The sequence below is a fragment of the Lagenorhynchus albirostris genome, chromosome 2 (genome assembly GCF_949774975.1).
Source record: "Lagenorhynchus albirostris chromosome 2, mLagAlb1.1, whole genome shotgun sequence".
Taxonomy (NCBI): Eukaryota; Metazoa; Chordata; class Mammalia; order Artiodactyla; family Delphinidae; genus Lagenorhynchus; species Lagenorhynchus albirostris.
This window is the reverse complement of record NC_083096.1, coordinates 175653357-175680219: the sequence shown is the minus strand read 5'-3', so window position 1 is coordinate 175680219 and position 26863 is coordinate 175653357. Positions and strand designations below refer to the sequence as shown.

General features: G+C 45.8%; 1 protein-coding gene and 1 pseudogene across 1 annotated transcript in view; one reads left to right on the top strand and one right to left on the bottom strand.

Moving 5' to 3' along the window:
- Positions 1-9152, bottom strand: part of LOC132516477 (mevalonate kinase-like) — a 145118-nt pseudogene extending 135966 nt beyond the window's left edge.
- The window catches only part of KAZN (kazrin, periplakin interacting protein), a 1131324-nt gene that overhangs the window by 215791 nt on the left and 888670 nt on the right, over positions 1-26863 (top strand). The window lies entirely within an intron of this gene.

Genomic DNA, 26863 nt, shown 5'->3' with positions numbered 1-26863 from the left:
CTGTGGCTGCAACTCCTGCCACTTCCTCCTGTCACCTGCATTCTAGCCATATCGGACCACACGAAGTTCCAGAAGCTTGCCATGGCCCTGAGGCCTCTGCGAAGGCTTTTTTTCCCCACCTGGAACTCTCCAGTCCCACTGCTCCTTCAACTGGCTACCTCTTTTTCACCCTCCAGGTCTCAGCTTGAAAGTCACATTTTTCTGAGAATCCTTCTCACTACCCCTTCCAAGCCTGGGGCAGGACTGCTATCACAGTCCTTCCTATAGGACAGTGTGATTCCCTGTTTACTTCTCCGAATCATAAGCAACTTGAAGGATCTCGCTGTGTCCTGCTCGCATTGCGTCCCCAGGTCCTAACACAGTACCTGGCGTGTAGCAGGCGAGCAATCAATATTTGTCACGTAAGCCATTTCTAAGCCGCTGTGCTAGTGCCCAGAATGTGGCATTGTGCTAGCACAAATCTCCTTCCCAAGAGGCAGGCAGTGGGCCACTTTTCGAAGGCTGCCTAGTGAATTGATTCAGGCTATTTCCAAGTCATGGTCATTCCACTTTCTAAAATACCTAACTATCTCCCAGCGGGTAGCGTGGACTCCCTGTGTGCCCTATCCTCTCGTGTTTCCCTGGTGTGACCCCTTATCTTTAGGACTGGGAATCATGCGGACTTGCCTGTTTTTTTCCCCTTTCTGGCAGCACGTTAACACTCCGCCAAGCACACACGTCCCGTTTTAGATGCATTTTGGCAAGCTGATTTCCTGTTCCCATTCAGTCAATCATCTTCCATCTTTGGCAGGAGGGAGAACACACAGCTTCGCAGGTGCCAACCCCAACGTATTTCTAATTCTATCAAGCGTGGCTGGGCGTGTGCCACCTAGGCCATAGGAATTTAAGATGCTTTAAAAAAATTGTGTGTGTGTGTGTGTTTCACAAAGGACTAAGAATGTTCAGGCTGAGCTATGTATGCAATACGGTCACACCTGCATCTGTGAATCATTCTTGGCCGTTAGTCTTTCGTCAAGGACCGCAGTTCTCTCTGATAGTAGGAAAGAGGCTGCGCTGCTGGGAGGTGCTGGGAATCTGGGTACCAACGATTCCTGAGTGGTGATTTAAAAGTGAAATGGACTGAGGCACAACATCAAGTCCATGAGAGCTGGCTGGGTATTCCTAGTCCATTCTTCGTAGGAAAGAATCCATAGTGGGGACAAAGGGGATTTGTGAAGGGACAAGCTAGTGGCCTTTAGTATTGGCAGTGATCCATTTATCCATTTCAAACTCTAGGGATGCTATGAAAACTGGCCCTACTTCTGAAGTTCCTTTTGACCACAGCTGAGTATAGATCTACTTCTTGAGGACTTTGATGTGTATCTGAGGGGTGTGTGTGTGTGTGTGTGTGTGTGTGTGTGTGTGTGTGTTTAAACCTTTTTTTCTTTTATCAATTCCTTAGCTTGTTTTCAAGTTTCAGTAGCTGCCTCCCAGGACTCATAACCTAACTCCTTTTTTGTCATTTACTCTCTGCTAACATCCATAAAGTCTTTTCTGTTATATCCAGAGTGGTTTTGACCCTTATCCTCCCTTCTTTACGCTCTGAAATTTTTCTTCCGTTTCTTCTTGGAACACACATTTGATTTCCTACCTGCACAGCCCAGCGTGAACCTGATGGTAATGACTCTAATTTGCAGCTACATCGGAAGGGTGATGGGTGAAGACGGACTCTCTATTCCATTTAGCCTAAACTCCTCACCTTCAGGCCCCTCTCCTCAAAATGCCATTCCTTATCAAAAAGACTGAAGCATAAAGTAGTAGCTGCACTAAAATTTTTATTTGTTTCTTTTTCTGAAAGCTGGGAAAATCTGTTCTAGGAGGATGGAGGGTTATTTTCCCTTTTTTTCACTTTAGCCTATGTTAATTTTGCTTTTTTCTTGCCATCCAATTTCGTTCTCTTCAGTTCTGTTCTCAGCTGGATGCTGGTGTTTCACTCCACATTTTGAACTAGCAGAGCAATAATATGTTATGATTAATAAGTGGCTTGACAGGCAGGAAAAAAGCAAATCTTATTCATTGCATCAGTGCTGCTGTGCAAATTCGCTATATTTTGCAAAATGTATTTAGTCAGCAGGGTGATTTTTGTCTAGCTCCTTGGCCCTTAGCTCCCTGCTTTAGCCGGATAGTCCATTTCTCTTTGACTGTAAACTCCAAGCTTTCAGAACTTGGGGATGCGTTCCGGGAATGCTTAATGCTTCCTAACCTTAGAACCTCTTGGTTTTGGAGGTTACATCGCACATCGCATGAGCTACATCAACGTGCATCCATGTCCCACTTTAAATGCAATTTTATAATTTACCTGTGAAAGCATTTAGACTTGAGTTGCAGTTGGCTGTTTGACGTAAGAGATCTTGCTGTGTACCCAGCCCTCTCCTGAGCATGACTCACATACAACATACAGTAATGCTAGGAGCTAAATATTCTTATGATCCAATCTTCTATCCTGTTGACCTCTATTGCATGTTGATCCGTTTCTCCTAGGGCATTTTATTTGCAAGATTTAGAATAACAAAAGTTGTTTCCTAGGTCTCTAGAATTCTTTTCCCCCCTTGAAATCCTAGGTTCTAGATCTGCCTTCTCTAATATGGTACCCATGAGCCACTGAACACTTGAACTGTGGCTAGTCCAAGCTGTGCTCTAAGTATAAAATACACCTTGGTTTCAAAGACTCAGTAGGAAAAAATGAATAGATAATACCTTATTAATGTCTTTTTGTATTGACTGCATGTCAAAATGATAATGATAATATTTGGGATATGTTGGTTAGATAAAATATTAAAATTAATTTCACCTGCTTTTCTTTAACGTTTCTAATGAGGCTACTAGAAAATGTAAATTATATACATGATTCACCTTATATTTCTGTTGTACGGTGGTGCTGCACACACTGCTGAAGGGCATAGGGGTTACAATGGCTTCGGCTGGTTTCTGCCTTTATTGGTGTGAAGTACACCATCTCTGCCGGGGACCAAAGGGTTTATGTGATATCCATTCACACAGACATAAACTGAGGGCGTACTGTGTGCCGGATGTCAGTCAAAACGCTGGAGACAAAGGAAGGACAGGAGAAACAGCATCTCTGCCCTGGCTCTGTGCATCAGGGGCCCCAGCCAAAGGGCAAACGTGGATGGCAGTCTAGCCCATGCCTGGCCTGCTAACAGGGGTTTTGGGGCAGGGTTGCCACACCTGAAGGAAGGGGTTCCCTTTTTCTCATCACACAAAGGGGTAGGCTCTCTCCAACCTTGTCTCTTGGAGACTGCATTTGTCCAGCCAGGGCACCTTGAACATAAACCTCTATGGGCCCTTCCCAGCCCTGTCTCCACCTTCATAGAGTAGGTGGGTCGGGAGTCCCAGGCACCTGAGTGGCTTCTGGAGCCCTATGCCTTTTGCCCCAAATGTTTGCCCAGATTCTAACGTCTGGCATGAATCCCTGAGCCTGGCACCCTCCAGGTTTGGCACTCTTCCTTGCCTGACCACGGACTTGTGACCCAAGGCTGGCTCCGACCTCCCCACGCGAATCTGCCGCAATCGGGCAGGCCAGCAAGGTTCCTCGTTTGTCCTCTTTTAATGTCTGCAACAATGTCGTTCTTTACTGTTTTCCTGATTCCCTTAACTAGAACGGAAGCTCCTCATTTGCTGTGTTACTTAGCGCACCTGCAGCCCTGCAGGCACAGCTAGAACACACGGGATGCTCTGTGACTATGCAGTGCTGAGTGCCAACCCACCGCATGTGGATGAGGGAGGAGCTGTGGGCTCACCTCTGCCTCCTTTGGTCCCTGTGCCTTGTTATCTGTTTCAATTCTAAGGTTTGATGGTCTGACTTTTAGGAGCAAAGACTTTGCTGGTAGGGTGGTGGATCCTACCCCACCTCCCAGACCCAAGCTGTGGGGACAGAACTGCACCGATGCCTGGGGTCTGGTGGCTCCCATGTTTCTCTGCCATCCCTCAGCCTTGCTTTTTGTCTCTCCGCCTTTTCTGAGCCACTGCACTCTTTACTGCATCTCAGCCCCTAGCCCTGTGCCTGGTGTGTAGAAAGCTCTTGATAACTGTGCACTGAGTACTGATGTTGCCCAAATGGAGAGTCCAGAGGACATAAGCCAAAGTGCTGTGCTGATGGAAGGCATAGACTTGCCTATCACTCACCGCATCCCTGGGTTTTGATGGCCAAAGACTTCGCCCACGTGTCTGAAAGTGATGCATTCTTTCCCCTCTTCCAGGTGTTTCTTAGAGAGTTTTCTTCTGAGCTGTGCTTTAGAATCTTTCACTCAGCCTTTGCTTTCCACCTCCCACTGAGGCAGAATTCTCCCCCTATCTGGGGATACTATTTATTTCTTCATAGTTACACCTGGGTCTGCTGCTGATAGTATTTCCGTGTCCTTGGATGGTGGGTTGGTCATCTTTCAAGCTGTTCTTAATGGGTAGAGGTAGCGGGCTCTGAGTCATCTCCACGTGGGGTATGCCAGGCAACCATTCCTGCTCGCGATCCAGCTCTTGCCTCATTTATTAAGCACCGTGTGCTCATTTATTGGACCTGTGCTGGATGCTGGGGACTGTGGCATCAGTCAAACAGAAACAGAAGACTCCCTGAGCCCTGGGGATGCTCTTGAGCCTGTAGAACCCTTACAGATGGGGGACAGCCTCACAACCTGTTGTGCAATAGACATTCTTGAAAGGCCACCTGCTACACGGTGGCTGCAGAGCCCAATGGCTCCACAGCTTCATGAATCCCGCAGAGCTCATGGGAGGGCAAGCCCAGCATCATGCCTGCCCAGGAGCAAACCTGAGACGTGTGCCCGAGAAAGCACCGCTTTCGTGGACCAGGGCTGTTCACTAGTGTCCGCGGCGCTGAAGATTGTTCACTGGGGTCATTGAAAGCCAAATCCATATTGTGATGGCTCTGAGCTTTCAGATCTTTTATTTCTTTATTTTTGTTTTGTTTGTTTATTTTTATTAGAACATGCAACCAGTGAAGGGACATGGAATTGGTTGGGGAAGGCATCTAGCTCGCCTGTAATGAAATCACGATCTTGCTTTGACTGGACCGTTGTTAAGTGGTTCTCTGTTAAGTGTCACCAGGCAGAGAGGTTGTCCGGTGCAGGGAGTCTGAGGCTGAATTCTTTGCATATGACGATGACAGCACCCATCCCCACCTCCTCAAATTGTGTTTTTTAACTGTTTCTCAGAAGTGATTGACTGTTCATTTGGAGGATTGTCTGAAGGTTTCATGTGTGTGATCTTGGCAGTTCCACCCCTTGTGGAGAAGTCATTTCAACTCAGGTGAACAGGACCTTTTCCTAAGCTGGGGTTTTAGGCTGCTGTATATAAGTCAGATCCTGTGGGGCTCCTGCTTCAACCCCCTGTGGTTGCCCATCCTACGCTGAGCAGAATCCACACTGCTTGCCCTGGCTCTGAGGTTCTGCATCATTGAGTCCTTCCCAGCCTCGGCCATTGCTGCCCACCCCCCCACATCTGCTCTCTTTTCCTTGCTGGGTACCTCAAGTTCCCTCGTGCCTCAGGGCCTTTGCACCAGCCGGTCCTTCTCCCCAGAACTCTTTCCTTTGCCACCCACTTCCTTCCTATTTTCTTTTCAGGTCTCTGCTTAAATGTCACTACTTCAGAGATGTCTTCCCTGACTACCCTATTTAAAATAATGATTTCCTCCTCCACTTTTTTCTCCTGCCACAGCGCCCTTTGTATTTCCTTCCAGGAGCCTGTAACAACTTGTAATGCTCTTGTTGATTTCTTGCCTGTATGTTCTTAGTCTTACCCACAAGACCAAGGGTTGGTAAACTATGTTCTGCAGGCCCAGTGTGGCCACCACTTTTTTTTTTTTTACCATTTTTTATTTTATTTTATTTATTTTTTTTTTATTTTTCAATTTTTTTTACCGGTACGCGGGCCTCTCACTGTTGTGGCCTCTCCCATTGCGGAGCACAGGCTCCGGACCCGCAGGCTCAGCGGCCATGGCTCACAGGCCCAGCCGCTCCGCGGCATGTGGGATCTTCCCGGACCGGGGCACAAACCCGTGTCCCCTGCATCGGCAGACGGACTCTCAACCACTGCGCCACCAGGGAAGCCCTTTTTTTTTTTTTTTTTACCATTTTTTAAATTGAAGTATAGTTGATTTACACCGCTGTGTTAGTTTCAGGTGTACAGCAAAGCAACTCGGATATATATATATATATATATATATATATATATATATATATATACACACACACACGCACACTTTTTCAGATTCTTTTCCGTTAGAGGTTATTACAAGACATTGAATGTAGTTCTCTGTGCTATACAATACGTCCTTCTTGTTTATCTGTCGTATACATAGTAGTGTGTATATGTTAATCCCAAACTCATTTATCTCCCTCCCCACTTGTTTTTATAAAGTTTTATTGAAACACAGCCACTGTCATTCCTTTACTATTGCCTGTGGCTGCTCCTACTGCAGAGGCAGAGTTAAGTAGTCATTATTGAGGACTGTGAAACTGGGGATATTTACTACCTGGCCCTTTAGAGAACAAGTTTGCTGACACTGCTTGGGACCATATAGTCATGTGGGCAGGGGCCTTGTTTTGCCAGACTTGTTCACTACTGTATCACCAGGACCCAGTACATTGCCTGGCACATAGCAGGTGTCCACTAAGAATAAACAAGTAGGAAGGAAGGAAAGAAGGGAGGGAGTGGGTGGAGGGATAGGAGGGACAGAAGGAGGAAGGAAAGCAAAGGAGGTCTGTCGTTTTTCTGTACGACTCTTATTTCCACACAGTATCTTAGCTCAGTAATTTGCTACCAGTTTCATGAACTGTGTGCCATGGAGATACAGAATCATACCCTTGGCTTTGAAAGCAGGGCTCCGTAAATGCAGTAGGTACTGTAGCCAGGATTATAGAAATGCTTCCCATTCACACCATCCCGGAGTGCAGCCCAGGAGGCTAAGTTGGGGAGTAAGGCATCAGAACTCCTGAGTTCCTTTCTGGTCTCTGGCAGCTCTCAGGCAGAAGGACTCCCAGGGACCCTCACCTTTATAAATCCTCTCCCCTTTCAGTGTGGGTAAACCCTGTGGATATGATGAGATGTCATTCCCATGATTATGCTATACGACAAAGGGACATTATTCAAGTGGGTCTGATGTAATCATGTGAGCCTTTAATTAAGCAGAGAATTTTGTTGGCTGGTGACAGAAGAAGTCAGAGGGATTGGCTGCATGAGAAGGACCTGACTCACTGTTGCTGGTCTGAAGATGGAAGAGGCCGCATGAGAAGGAATGTGTGTGGCTTTCAGGAGCAGAGAGCAGCCCGCAGCCAACACCAGCAAGAGAACAGGGTCCTCAGTCTTATAGCCACAAGGAACCAAACTCTGTAATAACCCAAATGAAGCAGATTTGCCTCCAGATTGGAACCCAGCCCAGCCAACAACCTGACTTTGACCTTAAGAAAAAAAACCCCTGATTTTGGCCTTAAGAAACACCACCCTGATTTGGCAAGTTCCCATCCAAGGACACCCGACTTCTGATCTATAAAAACCGAGACATAATAAATGGGTGTTACCTTAAGCTGCTAAATTCATTATGATTTGTTACGCGGCATAGAGAACTGATATACCAGGGAACCCTGAACCACATTCAATGGGAAATCGACGTCAGCTTCCCAGCAAAAACGTCTGAAAAATTTCCCTTCTGGGAGCTAACCGTGCCTCTTATTAGCTGTATGACCATGAACAAGTGACCTCTCTGAGCCTCGGTTTCCTCATTTGTAAAAGAGCGAGTAATAGTAGTACTGCCTCACTCCAGCTCTCATGAACACAAAATGAGTTAATGCATGCAAAGTGCACAGGGCAGTATTGGGCCCAAGAAGTTCTCAACAAAATTCCTCTACTTCCCTATGTGCATCCTTTCCCTAAAGTCTTACTCTTTATTTCTATGTGTGGATTTGTTTCTGGGGAGATGCTCTTTCCTGCTCTCCTTCCCCTTCCTCAAGCATCAGGGACCCCTGTGCAATTTTAGGGCCCACTAAGTAATATGACAGCAGTAGAGTTGCTCTGTCCTTAGCAGTTTCTCTAGCATAAAAGCAATGTGATACCATCTGTGGGGAAGTTGGGGCTGGCCAAGAATGCAGATGTTCAGTGGCAAATGCCCTGCCAACTCTGTGACATGCCACTGAGGAATATGGGGACAGAAGAGCCAACATCACACTACATTGTTAGCTGAGCTTTGTAAATTCTGTCTTTACGCAGATAGTGACATGCAAAGAACTTTAACTTAAAAATGCAGGTGCATATGGTTAACCGGGCTCTGAGGTCAGACAAAAGAGTGAGAGTTGATGACATTTATTAAATGTTTACCCTGTGCTCAGCATTTCTCTAAGATCTTTCTATGTTTAAAAATGATTATCCTGTTTTACACATAAGGGAATTGACACTCAGAGAGGTTAAGTCACTTTCCCTGAATTGCACAGCTAATAAATGAAAGGGCTGGGCTGAGAAGCCAGGTGGTCTGGCTCCGAGCTCTGTGGCTGATGCTCTCTATGATCCTGGGCAACCACTGAACCTTGCTCAATCTCAGTGTCCTATTCCATGAGAGTGTTGGTGAAAACCTAATGAAATCATTCATGACAAGGGCTGTGCACAGTGGAAGCTCTCAAAAGACAGTGGTACAGAGAAAACAGCAGGGCATCTATTGGTTGGTGACCTGTGGCCTCTGGATTTGAGGGGCATTTGACCTGAACATGCCCCCTAGTTTGGGAGGAAGGGCAAACCTCAGCAGTGGTTTTGGTAGAGAACCGTTAACCCAGCAGTGAACATCCAGGGGAAGGCATTCTCACCTCATAGCTCGGCAAGTCCTCTGAGGCCTCACCGTGCAGCTAAGGCAAGAAGGGCTTGGAGAACAGCCTTCCCACAGTACCTTCAGCCTCGTAGGAATGCTTGATTCCAGGCCGTGGCAGTGTGGGCAGCAGCCCTAAGCCCGGACCCGTTAGGTGGCCCAGAGCCGAGGCATCCTGGTCACATGCAGGCCACGTGGACAGCACATGGGGGTGACTGAATTTGTCATGTTTCAGCTGCTTGGGGAGCAGGGGAGTGCCCATCCACTCCTGGAGCAGGGCTTTGGCCGACCCCATGCCTCCCCTTTAACTCTGGGAGCAGAACATGGCGCCGGGCGATTTCCACCATTAGGAAGGGACGCAGTTTAGGTTTTTGATGCTACTCTCTCCTCTCCAACCTGGAGCTCTCTTGAGCCCCTCAATCCAGGTGTTCATGTCATGTCCCCACATCCCCCATACCCAATCCTCCACCATCACACTGGGGCCTCCTCTGTACTTGAAGTCCTGTCCTCTTCCCTCCCTTCCTCCTGCATCCTTCCGTCTACCATTAATGATGATAATGGTTTGGTGGATTCCTCTCTACAGGTATCAGGTTGTCACTTAAGTAGAAATTTTCTCGATCCCCAGAAGTGATGACACAGTGTCCGTTTAGACATGGTGTCAGCAGATTTTTTAATCTAACATATATTGAGAGTATACCATGTATTAGAAAATGCTGAGTACTTCTAGCTTTGTCCCCACAATAGTCCAGTAAAGTAGGTGCTCTTATTAATCCCATGTACGGATGATGAAATTCAGACCAGGAGGTCAACCAGTTTACTCAGTGAGTGTTTGGAGGTGCTGTCTTGAATCCAGGTATGTTACGTACAAACCCCATGCCCTGAGCTCCTCTTCCTGTTCTGCCTCTGTTGATATCTGTCTTAGTCAGCTTGGCTGCCATAACAAAATACCACAGACTAGGACATTTAAACACAGTTTATTTATTTATTTCTCACAGTTCTGGAGACTAGAAGTATAAGATCTAGGCTCTGACTGATTCAGTTTCTGGTGAGAACTCCCTTCCTGGCTTCTTCATGGCAACTTCTCTCTCTCTTCATCTTCTTATAGAGCCACTAATTCCATCATAAGGGACCCACCCTCATGACCTTATATAACCCTAATCACCTCCCAAAGACCCCATCTTCAAATACCCTTACACTGGGGGTTGGGGTTCAATGTATGAATTGGGGGACACAGCTCAGTTCCTAGCAGCGTTTTTGTCTGGAGGAGTATCAGCAGGCTTCAATCAGGGGGTGAAGAGGTGAAGAAGAAAGATGGGCTTCTCCTTAAGACCAACTTAGGACTTCCCTGGTGGTGCAGTGGTTAAGAATCCACCTGCCAATGCAGGGGACACAGGTTCGATCCCTGCTCCGGGAAGAGCCCACATGCCGTGGAGCAACTAAGCCCGTGTGCCACAACTACTGAGCCTGCTCTCTAGATCCCGTGAGCCACAACTGCTGAGTCCCCATGCCACAACTACTGAAGCCCGCGCACCTAGAATCCATGTTCTGCAACAAGCCACCGCAATGAGAAGCCCACGCGCTGCAATGAAGAGTAGCCCCCGCTCACTGCACCTAGAGAAAGCCTGCACGCAGCAACGAAGACCCAATGCAGCCAAAAATAAAAACAAACGAACAAAAAAAACCACAAAAAAGACCAACTTAACCCGGGTCTGAATCCAAGCTCTGCCACTGTAACAGAGAGACCTTGGCCAAGGCCCTTAGTCTCTCTGATCTTTTATTTCCTCCCCCAACAAATGAGACTGGCAGTGACGATGGCAGGCAACTCATGACTGTAAAGGATTCTCTTTGCAGGTAAACCACTGACTACTTGCCCAGCCGTGGCGGGCACTCACATGTTAGCAACCAAGACAGGACCCCAGTCCCACTGGCCAGACGGACGGTAATAATAATTTGTCATTGGTGTGCACTGTTTTCTAGTTTGCAAAGAGGTCTCTCACACGTGAGCTCAGCACGGACCTGCATCACTCATTCTTCTGCTAACTTCAGAACTTCACCTCAGGGGCCAGGGGACATGGGGCCAGGGCACGCGTGGGACAGCTGTGTGGTGGGCTCAAGATGGGAAAACCCAGTTTGCAAGACCAGCTGACAGGCAGCCATGTTCTCCTCCACAATTTTCCAAAGAATATTGAAAATGCAAGCTTTGGATTCAAAACCAACATGTATTACCTACTTACCAGGTACCAGGTCCTGTGCTAGATACTTTTTTACTCATAAAATATTATTTAATCCTTACAGCAAGAAACAAGTCTATAGCGAGGGTTAAGATTTAAGAACCATGGGTTTTTAAAAATAGAATAGGTCAAATCCCACAGTCAAGCAGGAGCACATTTTTCATTCTTCCCTGGCCTGTTTTCACCACCAAGGGTTTGGTAGTTATCTTAAAGGCAGGACACTTGGAAGGCCCAGATGCCAGCCTACAGACTTCCCTTTGGCTCCTTTCTGTCCTGCTCAATGATTCTCAAACTTTGGAGTGTGTGAAATTTGATGCATAAGATTGAATAAACAAAACCCAAAGCCAGAGTACTGTATGGGTAATGTAAGCAATTGATAAGGGTAATTTTTGCCTTACACGCTGACTGTAAATGCTGACCCTTTCTTAGAAGCAGAACACACATGAGGGTGTTTGACCAGGAGGGGAGCTCAATTCATCCCAGTTCATCTGGTCGAATCCTCCCATTTTACAGACGGAAAAACTGAGTGCCAGGGGGAACAAATGGGTCACAGCTGGTTACAACAATACTTAGTGATAGAACTGGGAATGTTTCTGTGGAATTGGGTTATTTGTCTTCTGATTAAACATCTGATCTGCAGTTTGACTCAAAGATGCTAAGGTTTTTGAAAGAATGTGACAGATTGGTTTCCTGGCTTCTCTTATCAAAGTTGGTAGGAAAATAGTTGGCTTCAGATTTGGCAGGATAACAAGAGAGGTACCCATGGATGGGTAGCCTTATAAAGTCTGTCAGTGTCGAAACCCTTTGCTAAAGCCAGGAGTCTCAGTCTTTCTAGAGACCAGGTAAGATGGGTCACCAATGAAAAACATTCTGCTCTAAACCCTTTTAAACATTTCTTCTTTCCTGCAGCCTAGTTTGGGGGTTTTCATGATGAGAAGGCAGTGTAACCCATGGGTTTGTAGGGGAGCAGGCGGACCCTTCCTTGCTGGGGAGGTAGAGAGCATTTCTTCCCTGTCCCCAGACTTTTATCAAGAGTCACAAGCGTAGCTCAGAGTCCTAGGCTTACCCTCGACTGTTTACACCACCGACGTCCAGCTGGAGGCAGATCAGAGATTTAAGCTGATCATATCAGGGTCATTATTTTCCCTGTTCAGACAGTTAATTATGGGACACAAAAAGGTCAGAGGGATTTGCAGCTGTCTGGTGTGTACATGTCAAAATGCTCTCTTTCATTCTACTGTACTTGGACCAAATGTTGGAGCTTCTCCCAAGCCTTGATGCCAGTGCTCTGAGGGATGGATTTCTTCCCATCTTCCACTTTGCTCATCTTAGACCACCACAAACTCAGCCTTCTTTTTATTAGCCAGCAGCAGACAAGGGCTGGAGTAATTTACTGAGTAGACAGATTAACTTGAGTTAGTGATAGTCCATCCCAGTGTGGGACATGGTACGAGGTGTACCTATAAATGTCTCAGTAGCTGACACTCAAGGAAGACTTTTGTCTTAGGGAGACATAAGGAACTCTCTGGCCTAATAACATTACACATGTCTGTCTTGTGTCACAAGACTTAGTGCTGTACTAAGTTGGCTACTGGTCTCTTATGCTAATAATAACAAGAACACAGTAATCATTGTTAACAATCAGTGGGTCCTTGCCATGTACCAGACACTGTTCTATGGGTTTTACGTGTATAACCCAATTTCATCTTCACAGCAGCCCACGTAGGTGGGTAAAAGCAAGATGCCCATTTCAGAGATGAGGAAACTGTTGCACAGGTGGGTTAAGTAACTTTATCACAGTCACAACACTAGGAAGTAGAGGAGAGAGATCATAAAGACAAGCTATCTGCCCTTGTATATGTAGTTTTCTCACAAGGGTTTGGGTTGCATCTTACCTGAAGGTTGGGTTTAATGTCAGTAGATGCTAGATCCCCATCTTTCCTCCTTGGGCCCCAGGGAAACTCGATCTGTATTCCTATGGAACAATGCTTCAGTAGGTTGCAAATTCCTAATGGAGGTGAGGATGAAAGACTCACTGGAGGACATTGGTAGTGTTCTTGGGACAGAGGACATGTGCTATTCTGGCTTCCGGTATCCTTGCATCCTTCTACTGATAATTGTGTCTGATCTTGCTTTCAGCCTATGTGCCGTTGGAGGGGCTCCACCCCTGATTTAGTAAGCATTTAACCTAGTCTTTAAATAAACAACATAATATGCTGCCACAGTGATTGAGGCAGGGATGGGTACAGTAGCCAATAACAACAGAAGAGAACCAAACGGGCATGCTGGCAAAAAGACTCTTGCAGTCTTGCTTTTGATCATAATCTGCGAACATGTCTAGTCTGGAGCTATGGCAGCCATCTTACCACCATGAGGCAAGAGCTGGCTGAGAATGATGCCCAGACCAGAGGAAGCAGAGCCAAGAGATGGAGTAAAAACCCGCATGTCATGCTTTGCCTACCGTGGGTAACTGAGTTTGCTCATCTATGTTACTTCATTAAAGAATCTTAATTGATCTAGTCTCTCATATGTGAATATGATTTTATTAACCTACTCATGGCAGGCCTTTATAAAATGATTAACTAGAGAAAGGTGTGTAAACACCTTTTTCTTGCTCATTTACCTGGTCAGTGTGGTGAATGAAGCCTCATATTCTAGTTTAGCACATACCAACCTGGGGTGTGAAGAGCAATGATTCCACAGGAAGTACTTCCAAAGAGAAAGGGGGGGGGCTTCCCTGGTGGCACAGTGGTTGAGAGTCCGCCTGCCGATGCAGGGGACACGGGTTCGTGCCCCGGTCCGGGAGGATCCCACATGCCGTGGAGCGGCTGGGCCCGTGAGCCATGGCCGCTGAGCCTGTGCTCCGCAACAGGAGAGGCCACAACAGTGAGAGGCCCGCGTACCGCAAAAAAAAAAAAAAAAAAAGAGAAAGGGGTTCAGTCTTCCAGAATGAAAGTCAGGCACAGAGAGATTACATCAAGGAATGGGAGAATCAGGATTCAAAAGCAGGTGACCTAGATCAAGAATCCGAACTTTTAATCATTATGATTAATAAATACTTTATGAAAACTTTATGTATATTTGTTAAGGACCTACTATGCATCCATCATAGAAGACATCAGTGAATAAGCCACAAAAGACCCCTCCCTCGTGGTGTCAGCACTCAAGTATATGTCTGTGGGCAGAAAAGATAGAAAACAGACGACAAAAGTAGTAAGTAGTGTTAGAAGTTGATAAGTTCTGTGAAAAAAGAAATATAAACAATTAAGGGGGGGCGGTGTTCAGGGTAGGTGGGTTCCAGTTTTCAGTAGTTTGGTCAGATTGGACCTCTTTGAAAAAGTGGGATGGCAGAGGCAAGGGAGTTAGCCACAGGGCTGTCTGAGCAAAGAACGTTCCAGATGGCAGGACGAGCCAGTGCAAAGGCCCAGAGGCAGGAGCATGCCTGGCATGTTTGAGGATAAGCAGGGAGGTCAGCGAGTTGGAACCAAGTAGGCAGAATGCAGCAGGTGATGAGGTCAGAGAAGCAATGGGGGGTGCGGATCTCGAAAAAGAGTGGCCCCAGCAGGGTTTTGGGCAGGGACACGGCCTGGCTCAGGCCGCTGAAGAATAGGCTGTTGACGGGAAGTACGGGAACAGGGAAGGGAGGTCAGTGGGGAGACACAGTACACTAATCCAGGTGAACCGTGCTGGGGGCCCAGGCCAGGGAGGTAGCAGTGGAGGTGGTGAGCTTGGAGAAGGTTGGATTCTGAATATGTTTTTATGGAATAGATGAAAGAATTTGTAATTATTCCATGGGTGGGGCAGAACAAAAGTGAGGAGTCAAAGATAACTCTAAGGTTTGGGGCAAAACTTGAATAATTCAGTTAAATGCAAATTCTTTGAACTTTACACCTGTGGCCAAAAGAACCAAACCTCTTCCATCTGGGGCCGCTTTCATTTTATTTTGTGCAAAAGTACCACGTTGGGGGAGTATATGCTGCTCTATGACAAAGAATGTCTACATGCATCATCCCATTTCATCCCCACCCCAGGCTTGAGGTTCTCCTCCTATCCGAAAGCTAGGGAAACTGAGACTGAAGGAGCTGGTTGCTCACCCAACCCAGATCACATAGTTGATGAACTGAGATTTTCTGTTTTAGTGGAAGAATGTTCTGCTGTTATTATGTCTCAGTAGAAGCAATAGTCTCTTGATGATAAGATAGCTAATTGCACTTACAGATTCATTTTCATAATCTACGTGGTCTATAATGTTTAAGCTGTGAGCGCATCAGAATCCTCGAAATGGATTGTCCTTCGGAAGGCTTCTCGCTAAACACACTTTCCATTTGCTTGTAACTTTCTGCAATATCGTGCCTTAAGATCTAGAATTTTTTGTCCTTTTGTATAAAAATGTACATATATTATGTTCGGCTTCATTGGAATGCCTGCCTTTGCTGCTGCTGCTTTCTGTGTTTTGGTTGTGTCTGCTGCTGTCTGACATCCTTGTTTTTCCCTACTTTGATTCAAACAACTTGATTATCTCTTTCAGAAGCTGAAACTTTGCTAGTTTTATAAGCAAGACTACGTTTGTTAGTGAAGCTGGGGTGTGGGTGGTAGGCAGAGATGGTTTTAAAAATTTAGAAAGGAGGCAAAAGTTACTTGAGGGTATATGCCAAGGACAAACACTGCTGTTTTCTGGAACTTCCATCACTATTTCTATGCCTATTTCTAAACTAAGCGACTATAGTTTCTTGTTGGGACAATTACATAGTTGTGCTTTTCACTGTCATTTTCCTGCAGAGGATGAAGCCCCAGGTTTCTGCATTCTTCTCTTTGAAGGCATAATATAAAACACAAAGGCAGGGGGCTTCCCTGGTGGCGCAGTGGTTGAGAATCTGCCTGCTAATGCAGAGGACACGGGTTCGAGCCTTGGTCTGGGAGGATCCCACACGCCGCGGAGCAGCTGGGCCCGTGAGCCACAACTACTGAGCCTGCGCGTCTGGAGCCTGTGCTCCGCAACAAGAGAGGCCGCGGTAGTGAGAGGCCCGCGCACGGCAAGGAAGAGTGGCCCCCACTTGCCACAACTAGAGAAAGCCCTCGCACAGAAACGAAGACCCAACACAGCAAAAATAAATAAATTAATTAATAAACTCCTACCCCCAACATCTTCTTTAAAACACACACACACACACACACACACACAAAGGCATGACTTTCTAAAAGCTGCGTTCGTGAAGTCTTAAGGCCACAGAGTTTAACTAAGTCAAGAAATGTGGATGTGGAGGCTTCCTTGAGATGGTTGCCTCCCGCGGTTGTCAGCCTTGCTAACATGTACGCATCTTAAGCCACGTCATCAGCTGGATAGAGTCTTCCAGCACATCTGCGACTCCTGTTTTCATCAATGGAAATTAATGCACTGTTGTCGAGAAGAGAATCACTTTGAGTGTGTGGCTATGCAGAAGAACTTTTAAGAGAATCCTTGCTATGTGGAAGAGAAGAGAAAATGAGAGCGGCAAGGAGGGAGAAGTGAGCAAAGCTCAATATCTCCTTGTGAAATCAACAGGCAATTCCAATGGAGTTAACCATTTCATGCCTGGATTGCTGTGATGGCCTGTGACTGGAGCTGTCACCTCCCTCCTTGATCCCCTGGTCATTCCATTCTTTAAGACTGATCTTCCAAAATCACTACTTCTCTGGTGCCTTCCCTTACATAAAAGCCTCCAGGGAGGGGGTGGGAGCATGAATACAAGGAACACAGAGGATTTTTAGGGCAGTGGAACTACTCTCTGTGATACCATAATGATGGATACATGTCATTATACCTTTGTCCAAACCCACAGAATGTACAGCACCGAGAGTAAACCCTATTGGGAACTATGGACTCTGGGTGGTAATGGTGTGTCAGTGTAGGTTCATCGATAGTAGCAAATGTACCACTCTGGCGGGGGACGCTGAGATGTTGATAGTGGGCAGGGGGGCTGTGTGCACATGTGGGGCCCGGGAGGATATGGGGAATCTCTACTTTCCTCTTAAGTTTGCTGTGAACCTAGAACTGCTCTAGAAAATAAAGTCTTTAAAAAAGCCTCCAGTGGCCCCATATTATCTATGGATCAAACACACACTCTTTATCCCAGTGGTCAAGGGCAGGGTGTAACAGGACTCTACCGTAACCCATCCAACACTGTCTAGTGTTCAGTCTCGTCTCCTTAATTACAATCTAGTTAGTAGTTGAATCTAGTCGCTAAAATCAAGGATAGTGCTTTCAACTGCATTTGTAATATCACAGAACTTACCACAATCCTGAGCACAGAATAGACCCCCGTTAAACCCAGGTGTTGACACACTCATCAGAGGGAAAAGAAAAATCTTTGCTTATTGTCTAAGATCTCTGGAAGAGGAGACTTCAGTATATTCACTGGTGGCCCCTCTCAGTCCCTGAGGACCCATCAGCACCTCTAAGGGTGCTGCCACAGTGAAAAGTTGCAGAGATGGTTGGCATGCATGATGCCTCTGGGTACCACTCCCATCTCGGTATTCACTCGTTCATCCATTCTCCCAACAACAAGTGTGTATGGAGGGACTTCCCTGGTGGTCCAGTGGTTAAGACTTCACCTTCCAATGCAGGGGGTATGGATTTGATCCCTGGTTGGGGAGCTAAGATCCCACATGACTTGTGGCCAAAAATCCAAGACATAAAACAGAAACAATATTGTAACAAATTCAATAAAGACTTTAAAAATGGTCCACATCCAAAAACAAAGAAAATCAAGTGTATGGAGCATCTAATCTGCTCTCAGCATGGAGATGTGGTTCTGAAAGACACAAAGTCCTGCTCTGGTGGAGATTGCGCTCTGTTGTGTGTGTGTGTGTGTGTGTGTGTTAGGGAAGAGGGAGACACAGCAAACAAGTCTTCTGACACCGGCAAATATCTGGCAAGGGGCTGTACTGGGTTGAATGGTGACCCTAAAGAGAAATCTTCACGACCCAACCACTGGAACCTGTGAATATGACCTTATTTGGGAAAAGGGTCTTTGCAGATGTGATTACGTTAAGGGTCTTGGATTATCCAGCTGGGGCTTAAAGCCAATGTTGAGTGGAGACAGAAGAGGGGAATACGTAGATGCGAAGGAGAAGGCCATGTAGAGACGGAGGCAGAGAACTCCGGCGGCCATCAGGAGCTGGAAGAGGTGAGAACAGGTTGTCCTTTGGAACCTTAGAGGGAGCAAAACTCTTGACCCCTTGATTTTGGACTTTCAACCTCCAGAACTGGGAGAGAATCAACTTCTGTTGTTTTAAGTCCCCAGTTGGTGGCGGTTTGTTACAGCCACCTCAGGAAAGAAATATAGGGGACAAAATCACCTCTGATAAGAACCATTGCCCTCAGGGGAGGAAGTTTGGGGCAGGTCTGAGGAACCACAAGGACGCAGGTGAGGTTGGCATCGTAGTGAGTGAAGCCAGAGAAGTGGGTGGAGCCACAATCATGAGGAATTTAGAGTTTATTGTAGGTGTGAGGTGTGTTAAGCACAGAAGGTTTCAGGAAAGCCAGCTTATATATTTAGCAGAGTCCCCCCAGTACCTTGTGGACTGTGTGTGTGGTGGAGGGAAAGTGAAGCTGGGATTCCTTAGGAGGGGCTGCAGTCGAACTGGCTTCTGACCCAGTGAGCCTTGCAGACCTTCCTCTCATCCAGGGCATTCCTGGGGGAGGCAGCCCAGGTGAACACAATTCCTTCTCCAGTTATTCCAACAGCCAGCCTTGAGTTTGACGTTTCACATGATCGGAAAGATGAAAGGCACCCCAGAGATGGTTAGTTCATTGATTTCGTGTTAAGATGAAGAAGCGGAAGCTTAAAGGAGGACATGACATTGACCTCACATCCGTAGGCAGGTTAAGTTTTCATGGGCAGAGCTGAAACCTGCACCCAAGCTTCCCCTGTTCTTTCCTGATGGGCTTTTTTTACTTGTACAGAGGAGTGCAATGACCAAGGGTATCATTTGCATTTTACAACCACCCCGTGAGATGTACAGTATCAACACATAACTCTTATTTTATAAATGCAAAATATATGTAAATTAAAAAACAAGGAGGATCAGAGAGGTGAGGTGATTTGCCCAAGGTCACACAGCTTTCAAGGGGCAGATCTGTCAATCAATCTTGGGTCTTCCATCCCTCCCAGAAACCTCCATTTCCCCTGCTGGATCTTACCAAGTGCTGACACAGCTACCTCAATCTTAAAGTTTTCCACCGTTCCTTTGCCTCCGGTGACCTCTTTCCAACTTGCAAGTTTTCGATTTATGATTATATGGTGTTCCTTGCCCTTTAGGCGAGTTTGATTTCATCGTCCAGACACACACTCCTTCACAGTGAAGGCTGCAACTAAAAAGAAAAAGAACAAGGAAAAGGGTTAACATAGGATGTGCTGGATCTGAAGACAATTTTAGAGGTAATGTGGGGTCCATGAAGCCTGTATACATTTCCTGATAGCTGAGAAAAGCATTACGCTTAACTGTGTTGCTTCCCGGTGTGTGTCATGTGCAATATAAGAATAAAGGTTCACATAACACGGAAGCTGTGACAGAAGCAGGAGGCCGGGAGATTCAATGCTAATAGTGACAGGGTATCTCTCACTCAGGGGAAATTAGCATGGATGCCTTGCTTTCATCTATATCTGTATTTGGTCGAAAAGTGCTCCAGGGTCTTCTAACCTCACCCCTTCATCCTTGATAAGAGAGAAACTACATTCTAAGTAAGTAATCCGACATGCTATCACTTGTCTCTTGAGTCCTGCCTTGAGAAGAATGCACACAGTTATTAAAGGAAAACTGTTCTGTGTCTATTTATCCAATCTACAGATTTGATCACAAAATATATATCAAGCCCCTACTGTGTGCCAGGCATCGCGTAGGTGCTGGGGACACACTGGGCTCTCTGTTCATGGGTTGTTCAGTGTGGAGGGAAGAGAGATCTGGAAGTGGGTGAAGGCTGTGACATAGACAGAAGGAACAGGTCAGCTTATGGTGCTGGGAGGACTGGGTGGTCCCCCCAACATCGAGTAGAAGGACTGGGGTCAGGAGGAGAAGGAACCACAGCCAGAGATGGCCAGGTGCTCCAGACCCTACCATCTCAAAGCCCCCAGAGGCTGGATGGGAATGTGGGGCTGGAATACAAAGTCCAAGAGTGGCCAGAACTCAGTGGGAGTTGCTGGTCAGGGCAAGGGCTCCGTGCTAGTCTCTGAACAGCAGGCAGGGCGGCATCTCCTTGGTGTGCTGGATGCCGGTGTTTCTTTCCGTGGGACCGAGGCAGTGCTACACCACCTTGGTGCTTCCGCTCCTGGCGCGGTCAGTGGAGTGGGGCGCCTCAGGCTGGCTCTGTGCTCCTCAGCGATCAGCCAAAGTGGGGAGATGTGGTCAGCAAGTTCTTCAGCCTCTTGGCTTCTGGATGGAAGATGTGACAAGAAGAAGTGATGCTGTATCGGTCGGCTTGGGCTGCCATAGCAATTCCCCAGACCAGGTGGCTAAAACAACAGAAATTTATTTCCTCGCAGTTCTGGAGGCTGAACGTCCAAGATCAACGTGTCAGCAGGGTTGGTGTCCTCTGATGACACCCCAATGGATCATGAATTTAGAGCACAAAGCCCTCTTGGTGCCAGAAATGCAATTTGTGAGAACTTTGACTTGCCATGCCGTCTTGCAGAGGTTTCAGCAAAAACCCAACAGCTGGTAACGCTGATGCATTTGTTTCCTAATCATTTACTTATGTACCTGCTTTTCCTGCTAACCATGGGCTCCTAAAGGACAGAGACTTTATTTCACAACCTACTGCCCAGAACAGACCCCATCGCATAGTAGGGACATATCTGTGTAATTGAATTTGTTGACGTTGCATTCAAAGTTGAATTGGTCTCTGTATCTAGAAAGAAGGGTGTGAAAGGGGATGTTTAACTGGAGGTCAAGCGGCAGAGAAGCCAAACAAACATCTGGCCTTTGGACCCCACGTTGCCCCTGACAGCGGTCCCTGTGACCCTGTCTAGCAGACATGGTGCCCATCCTAAAAATCCAGCCAGTATGTCAGTTCCTTTTCTCACCAGCCAAGTCCAGGGATATTCTTTTCAGGCTTAATTAAGTGGGACGTGAAAGTCAGGAACAGCCATGTGCCTACCCTTTCCTCTCAGATTCTCCCCAGATCCTTCACTTTCCTAGGAGAGACTTGGTAAGAGGAGGGTAGTTCTTGGCTGGCTGCGCATCTGTGGAGCTGTGCTGTGTCTTCCCAGAACTAAAATGAGTCTGGAGCTGCAGCGTCAAGGGGGAGGCATCCTTGTTGGAGCTCATTCAGCACATCCCATCAATCTTCTCCATGTTCTTCTTGTGACAGGTGTGACAAACCTCTCCATTTTCCCAGCAGCCACTGAAAAGAAAGGCCATCAGGTAGAAAATAGGAAGAAAGAAAGATAGTGGGGAGAGAGGGGCAGAGAGAGAGAGAGAGAGAATGAATCTGTGTGTTTCTATCCATTTGTGAGTTTACCAAAATGCTAGCCTTTGTGCAAAGGAAAACATCTCATGTTTCTGCTGCCTGACGATGAAACTCATCAGATGAGAAAAATAAATTAAAAGAGAGGCAGCCCTTGTCACATTTTATGTATGCAGATGATTGAAAGAAAGTGAACAAATAGAGCAAGCAAATTGTACATGTAATAGCTTACTAGATAGAATGTTTTTTTAATGAATAAGATTCAGAAACCGTATCAATTACATTTTACGACTCTCAGTATGTCTGTCTCTTATTTTTATTTTCTTTCTGCTGGCCATAACTGAATTAGTGCTTTCTGATTCAAAGCTTTTTTCCTTTGGCTAGAAGTTTAAGGAGATATCGCCTGTCTCCTTATTTTCTGTCTTCCTTCATATAGCTCTGAGCACAGAATTATGGTCTCTTTTTCCAAATGCGGGGGCAAGTGGCTGGTGTCCCTCCATCCAGCCTTCTGTGGGGACTTCCTCCCATCTGTACTCTGCTCCAGCTAATAATCACGCTGGGCAGCTCGTACTGTATGCAAGGTGGGATGTCCCCCGTAAGAACAAGAGTCCGTTGGTGTATTTTTCACCATGAATAGACCATTTTTTTTAAATTAAGAAATTCTGAGATTAGTTATTTCCTGCTGCCTTACTCATTTGGTTAATACATGCTAATGCTGCAAAAATAAATATTAATGTGGCATGCCTTGCTGGAGCAGGTCTTTGGGGGAGGTTGATGAATCTGTGTATAGCACATCTGAACCTCCTGCCATCAAGATGGTAATTAGGCTAAACTCGAGCGCAAGTCCATTGTTTGGAGTGATTCTATGAGTAACCAGAAAGCTGTGGATCCCTCTTCTAACCGCCTCTGCGGCTGATTCTTCTTTAGTGAAAGCTGTATTTTGGGGGAGTCCTTATGTTAATGCTGTGTGAGCTGATTGTCTCGTCAACACTAGGATATGAGTAGAGGATGAAACACTTATGTAATTCTGAGCAGAAAATCTTTAAATAAGGATCAGCAATCCAGATTGCCAGAGGGTAGGGGGACAGTAGGAGAAACAGTAACTCACCAGTGACATGTCATCGGTTAATGACAATGTGAGAATGGCAGCCTGAGGAGTAAGAAAGGACAAAGTAAGAAACACTGTCACCTGGTCTCCTCTCAGCCAGATTCTTTTGCACCATTTCATTTTTATCAGTCAATCAGCTACTTTAGAGATGAAATGGATCTTTGAATTTGTGTAGTTTTACCTCCCAAACACCTGAAATTAATTCAGTGTGGAAGGAAAACCTCCAGCACATCAGATGCATGTTTGATTGTGTTCTGCCTGAATCTCTCCAGCTATGGGGAACTCAACACTTTTCATGCCAGACTTTTTGATTGTTAGTACTAATAGTTTGAAACTTATTACTTCTTTGTGGTTTTGGTTCAGAATCTTTTGGTTGAAATTGGTAGGAGGAAAAAAATCTCTCAAACTAATTAAGTTTAAAGGGGAATTTTTTCTTGGTTCACATACTTTGAAGACTCCAGGTAGGATGGGCTTCAGGTGCAGCTTGATTCAGGGTTCAAAGTATATTGTCAGGCCCCATCTCAGAGCTATTGCCTCCTAGTTGGCTCCATTCTCAGGCTCTACTTAGTGGCCTCTGACAAATTCAGGCTCATTTTTTTATGACATCAGACCAATGGATCCTTCCTAATTTGGGGGAAGCCCATTGGCCCAAACTGGATAATATATCAGTTCCTTAATGTCTCAGTTTGGGTCCCATACACCTACAGAGCCTGAGACTAGGACTTGAGTGCAGGTAGTTAATTTGGGAGGTGAGCCAAGTAAAGGAGGAAAAGATAATAAAGGTTATGTTATTTGAGCTGATGATTGCTATGAACAAACAAGTCTCCATCTCACAGAGGACCAGGACTCTCTGAGAGATTGTACAGAATGTGTCTCGGAATTGTTCCTCTGAAGGACATGACAGTGGGTCAATTGATATTCCATCTTGCGTCCCTGTTGGTTGATGATGATACTTAGAGGCCATTTGTACCCTTTCCCTGTGCCACTCTGAGGTGCCTCAACTCAGACCGAATGAGCTGGGGTAGGAAGTGGGCTTCAGAAATTGACCTGAGGCAGAAATGGAGAGAGACAAGGCCGGTGCTTGAGGAGCAATGGTACCAATGTTCTGGGAAGTGGGCGCCCAGGCTCAGATGAAATTACAGGTGGGTCGAGGGTTACAGAAACTGTGCCATCACTGACCAGGGAATGTGGCCTGGAGCATGGACTGAGCTGCTTGGCTTAAACCTTGATCACAGGCTATGTCCTTGAAGCTGGAATGGAAGCTGCTTAAACTACGTGTGATGAGAGTGGAAGAAATCATCACCCGAGAACAAAATCAGGGGAACAAAATTGAAAAATATCTAGTGTACCTCTGTTGAGCCAGAAATCTGCCTTCTTATAACTTCCAGACATCAGTTGGAATGCTGCCTCTGAAGAGAATATAGAATTAGCAGTGTTTTTTTTTTTCCCCTATGAATGATAGCCCTTAAAATATTAGGAGATAGTTAGCATGTCTACCTTTGGTCTTCTTTTGTCTGGTCCAGTATAGATACACTTGGTTTCTTTAACTACTCTTTATATGATATGGTTTCTAGGACCTTTTGTGGTTCTAGGCACCCCCCCTCCTGACACCCCCATCATTAGACTTCTTTACCTGTCACTCCATCAACTGAGCACAGCAGGAAAGATGGGGTCAGACCCATCACAATAAGAATGGATGTAGATAAGATAACCCTGGGTCAAGATATTGCGAACATCCTATGAGGTCACACTTGAAGAATATTTTATGATGTTCCAATTATTTGAAAGTAGAGGACCTATGTATGACTCTCTATCAATCAGAAAATACTTTCCTCCTGCATTACCTAGTAATGGCTAACTCTTGACTATTATGGAAACTTTATGTTGACTCATTTCGTACAATGTTCCTCAGTGGACAAATGTTGGTTTGACCTGCCCAGTGTGTCTGTCCCTTCTCCTGGTAACAGAAGCCTGAATGACCTCTGAGGAGCCAGCCCCACTTCCAATTTCAGCAGGTGAGGCTTGGATGGACAGGTGGTGAAATACGTGATCTGCTTTTGGCCAGAGTCCTCATGCCCCTCTCCAAAGAGTTTGTTGAGTGATGAGCTAGTGACCAATTGGCATAATCGCATTACTGGCCACCATGATGGGTTTGTGGATGGGCACCAAGGTGGCTCATTTGGAATGCCTCTTAAAACGTAGGCCTGGAGACGCTGGCAGCCACTTGCTACCACATGGAGTCTGAGGATGAAGCCACAAGGAGCGGCATGTGACAGCAGGAAGCCAGCTTAATCACATCCTTTCGGCTTCTGAGTCCTGCTGGGATTGAAAATCTAGTGTGGACTATTCATCATGTGAGACAATACATTTCTCATTTCTGCTTCTGCTACGAAATGAATCTTAATTAATACATTCGTGACATTAAGATATTTAATAGATTGTATCAAATAGTGGAAAAATCAGTGGTTTTAAGTCAGACATTCTAGGATTTAGCCTGATACCACCACTCTCCAGCTAGGGATGAGATCAGAGTCAATTTCCTCATCTCTATGCCTGGGGTTCCACTTTGATCAAACCCAGATAATATAAAATGGTAAAATAAAGTAAAATGATAGAATATGGGTATCACTGCCTATTTTTATTAAATGATGTGGTTTAAAAAAATCATGTAATAGTTCAGTATGGTCAGATCAATAGTTTCATGGGCTCATCCCTGGATAACGGAACAACTACGGATGTTCATAAGACAGTCCCATTCTGCCAAGCAATCTGCAAGGCATTTTTAGAGGGATTATTTCATCTAATCTCAAGAACCCTATGAGACAGGCACTACTATTATGCTCGAATCAGGCATGAGGAAACTGAAACTCAAAAAGATCAAGTGATCTGTCCAAGGTCATGTTGCCAGGACACAGTAGAGTGAAGGTTTCTCCAGACAGGCTGACTTCACACCAGGTGCTCTGGGCCATTATTTTAGATCACCATTTCATCTTAATAGAAATTCCATGAGTAGTGATAGAAATCTGTCCTTTCGCCAGTTGGGGTGCCCAAACACCGTAACACTGGTGGTTAAAAGTGTACATTCATGCCTTTGTTTTCAAAGTAAGATAATAACAGCATGTCTTTTCCTGAATGACTCACCTTGGGCTTTCCGGCTTCTGGACCTCTGTCTTCATGGTACTCTTGAAACATACTGGCCTTCACCTCCTGCCCAGTTTCCCCCTGCTTGATTGTCATTAATTGCACAAACTACTTGACAGCAATAAAAAGGAAAAGTTGAAAGATAGGAAAATAACCTATAGTTCTATCCATCCTTTAAATCTCAGACTAAACGCCACCTTTCCAGGAAATTATCCTTAGAGTGTCCAGCTACCCACATGCATACGTGTGTGTGTGTGTACACACACACACGCACATGCGCGCGCACACACGCACACACGCACATGCGCGCGCACACACGCACACACGCACATGCGCGCGCGCGCGCACACACACACACACACACACACACATACCTTATTAGATAGGATCATATCTTCCTTCTCTTACTGAACTGCAAAGCAGGGCTTAGGCCTGGTTCATCTCTGCTTCCCCCACGGCACCCTGAAAGCGGGCCTTGCCCACAGTAATTATCAATTGAATTGTAAGCAGCATATAGTAACATGTTATGTTCCTCTTCAAGGGACAGTGAGTAATTACACTGATTTGCAGTCAGCCAGCTTAGCTGGTATCTGGCTCTCAGTCTTGGCAAGGCTCTGGATAGTTCTTAAAAGTTGACATTCTTCCTGGACTTGCAGTCTGACTGCACGAGGCTCTCTAGGGAATAAAAATTAGCCTCCTATCTGAAATGTTTATGAAAACAGCTAAATTTAGATGATCAAAGATTTCAGGAATCCTGGGGCCTTTGAGGTTGAAGACTGTGGTATTATTTACAAGCATGTTGAACAGCAAAGATTTCTCTTCATAAAGTCCCCTTGTGAGGCATTGAAGGTTCTACTCGGAAGCCACTTTAATTTCTCATTATTTGACAGAATGAAGCAAGTTCCTATTTAAGCAGCCTACTCGGGCATTTCATTTTTCTCTGTTCGTCCACCCCACCCTCACTTTTAGAGGAGAAGAGTGCTGCTTTTGACCAAACAGGAATTACTTCTAAGAGAGAAGGCAGATCGATAGCTTAACTTTAACGTGTGGATTAATTTGCCATCTCGAATCAAAAATGGAAC